Source organism: Lissotriton vulgaris, chromosome 7 (genome assembly GCF_964263255.1).
Source record: "Lissotriton vulgaris chromosome 7, aLisVul1.2, whole genome shotgun sequence".
NCBI lineage: Eukaryota > Metazoa > Chordata > Amphibia > Caudata > Salamandridae > Lissotriton > Lissotriton vulgaris.
Window position 1 is genome coordinate 1,391,110,558 of NC_141695.1, and position 2,500 is coordinate 1,391,113,057.

Here is a 2,500-nt window from a genome sequence, read left to right on the forward strand (position 1 = left end):
AACAAGTCTGAGGTAAATAAGAATTCCACAGGAATATAATCAAACAGGGACCTACAACCCTTCCGAGCCAGATAGGAGTCGAACCTACAATCTTCTGATCCGTAGTCAGACGCGTTATCCATTGCGCCACTGGCCCTAGGTAGACTTACGCATCCTTTTGTCCTTAAGTGGGCTAGAAAGTGTGTGTATGTGTGTGTGTGTGAAGGCACAAGGAAACCCATCTGACCTCCTGGAAGTCTGTTCTGTGAGGTTTTCCCAAGTTTTACAAAGGACTTTAGGAGAAGGAAGCACCTAAAAGCTAGGCGAAATGGTCCTAGATCCAAGGAAATCTTTTAGATCAGGCTCAGTTTCTTAAATAGTTTGCATTAACATAATCAGTTCCAGGTCTGTGTGGGGCTGAGCTTGAGAACTCCTTAGTAAGTAGGCGTTTAAAAGAATAAGGGGTTTAATATTACAACACAGGCGAACATTCAGACACATTATCATAAGCTCACCTTGTCCAGGGATCCAAGCATGCTGCCTTTCCACTCTCAGAGCCCTTGACCTAACCTACTGTGCAGCTGTTTCACCTTTAATATCACTGTTCCACAGGCAGCGTGACGTCACAATGCTCCTTGTCTGTAGCCCGAACCAGGAGCCTTTGCAAACCTGGCATAATCTACATACTTACGGTGTGTTTAGTCTTGGACCACAAATGCAGTGAAGAATAATGGATTGCTACTCTTCATACATTTTTGACCATTGGCTCAGATTTGAATGCGTATTGGCCATCTGAGCATCTCTGCCAGGCCACCCTATGTCTAGAGACTGTAGATTTAGAGAGTTTATAAACATTGTCAGTTCATCAATAAAGTGTGCTCGCTTCGGCAGCACATATACTAAAATTGGAACGATACAGAGAAGATTAGCATGGCCCCTGCGCAAGGATGACACGCAAATTCGTGAAGCGTTCCATATTTTTAACAGCTTTTAGGAGAGAAATCTTTTTTGTTTTCAAGACTAATTGAAAAAATAAAGCAGGTCCCAGTGCTGTCCCCGTAATATGTATTTTTCAATTAGTCTCTCCTCAACATTTTTAATGTATTTGCTTTGCAGTAAAGAAGGTGCGCTCTATGTTCAGCTGCATTTAGCAAGGAAGCCTGCAGGACTTCTGGGACTTTTCTTTCTCTTTTTTAGCCTCACTGTCATTATTCTTCACCACCCCCAAATCTATACTGCTGCAGTGTTGTGTTGCTTTGTGGGAAGCAGGACAAAGAGAAGGGCAGGGCCTATGCAAATGAAGGCCTCAGGGATGTCTGGGAGTGCCTTTTTAGCAGTATTGTTAAAGTCCACCTTGCAACCGGATTGGTCGGGTAAGCTGAAAAACACCATGCCAGATTGGGCACCAGGTCTCTAGGCGCTTGGAGGACATATTGGGTCTACATCCCTCAGTTTCTGAGGTCCAAGAAATGTTCACCCTCTACCCTAATAGAGAGGTCTTGGCCGATCGTGGCCGAGAGGGGAAGAAGGTAGCAGTGCAAGATGCTTATGGTCCTTCTCTAATAATAGACCAACTTTCTCTCTCTCCTTACCTGTGATTCTGCCTGGCTACTGGGGCTACCAGTTGTAAGCCTGCAGCCCACAGGGAGTTGGTTTGTTCCTCTCACTCATGTAAATGGGTAAGCATTCAAGTGCACACGCCTGCCTACGTCCACAGACCTTCGCGCACACACACTTTTGTCAACAAGCTTTTTCGCAATTAAGAGTATCAGGGACCCATGTTGAAATACAAAAGCAGCACACCACGTGACGGCCATCACATAGAGTCCAGCAGCAAATGGGAAACGTTTAACTAGCCGTGGTCCTATTACTTGCGCTCTACCTGTGGAACAACTGCTGGATGAGTCCTGCTGGAGAATATTGAACCTACAACAAGTCTGAGGTAAATAAGAATTCCACAGGAATATAATCAAACAGGGACCTACAACCCTTCCGAGCCAGATAGGAGTCGAACCTACAATCTTCTGATCCGTAGTCAGACGCGTTATCCATTGCGCCACTGGCCCTATGTAGACTTACGCATCCTTTTGTCCTTAAGTGGGCTAGAAAGTGTGTGTGTGTGTGTGTGTGTGAAGGCACAAGGAAACCCATCTGACCTCCTGGAAGTCTGTTCTGTGAGGTTTTCCCAAGTTTTACAAAGGACTTTAGGAGAAGGAAGCACCTAAAAGCTAGGCGAAATGGTCCTAGATCCAAGGAAATCTTTTAGATCAGGCTCAGTTTCTTAAATAGTTTGCATTAACATAATCAGTTCCAGGTCTGTGTGGGGCTGAGCTTGAGAACTCCTTAGTAAGTAGGCGTTTAAAAGAATAAGGGGTTTAATATTACAACACAGGCGAACATTCAGACACATTATCATAAGCTCACCTTGTCCAGGGACCCAAGCATGCTGCCTTTCCACTCTCAGAGCCCTTCACCTAACCTACTGAGCAGCTGTTTCACCTTTAATATCACTGTTCCACAG

The 2,500-nt window shown here is 45.0% G+C and overlaps 3 non-coding genes across 3 annotated transcripts; 1 reads left to right on the top strand and 2 right to left on the bottom strand.

Moving 5' to 3' along the window:
* Positions 1-63: 63 nt before the first annotated feature.
* Positions 64-136, bottom strand: TRNAR-ACG (transfer RNA arginine (anticodon ACG)). Its single transcript has one exon. It is a non-coding gene; the product is annotated as a tRNA-Arg (tRNA).
* Positions 137-854: 718 nt separating this feature from the next.
* On the top strand, positions 855-961 carry LOC147705479 (U6 spliceosomal RNA). The gene has a single exon (XR_015298113.1). It is a non-coding gene; the product is annotated as a U6 spliceosomal RNA (small nuclear RNA).
* Positions 962-1,972: 1,011 nt separating this feature from the next.
* On the bottom strand, positions 1,973-2,045 carry TRNAR-ACG (transfer RNA arginine (anticodon ACG)). Its single transcript has one exon. It is a non-coding gene; the product is annotated as a tRNA-Arg (tRNA).
* Positions 2,046-2,500: the final 455 nt, after the last annotated feature.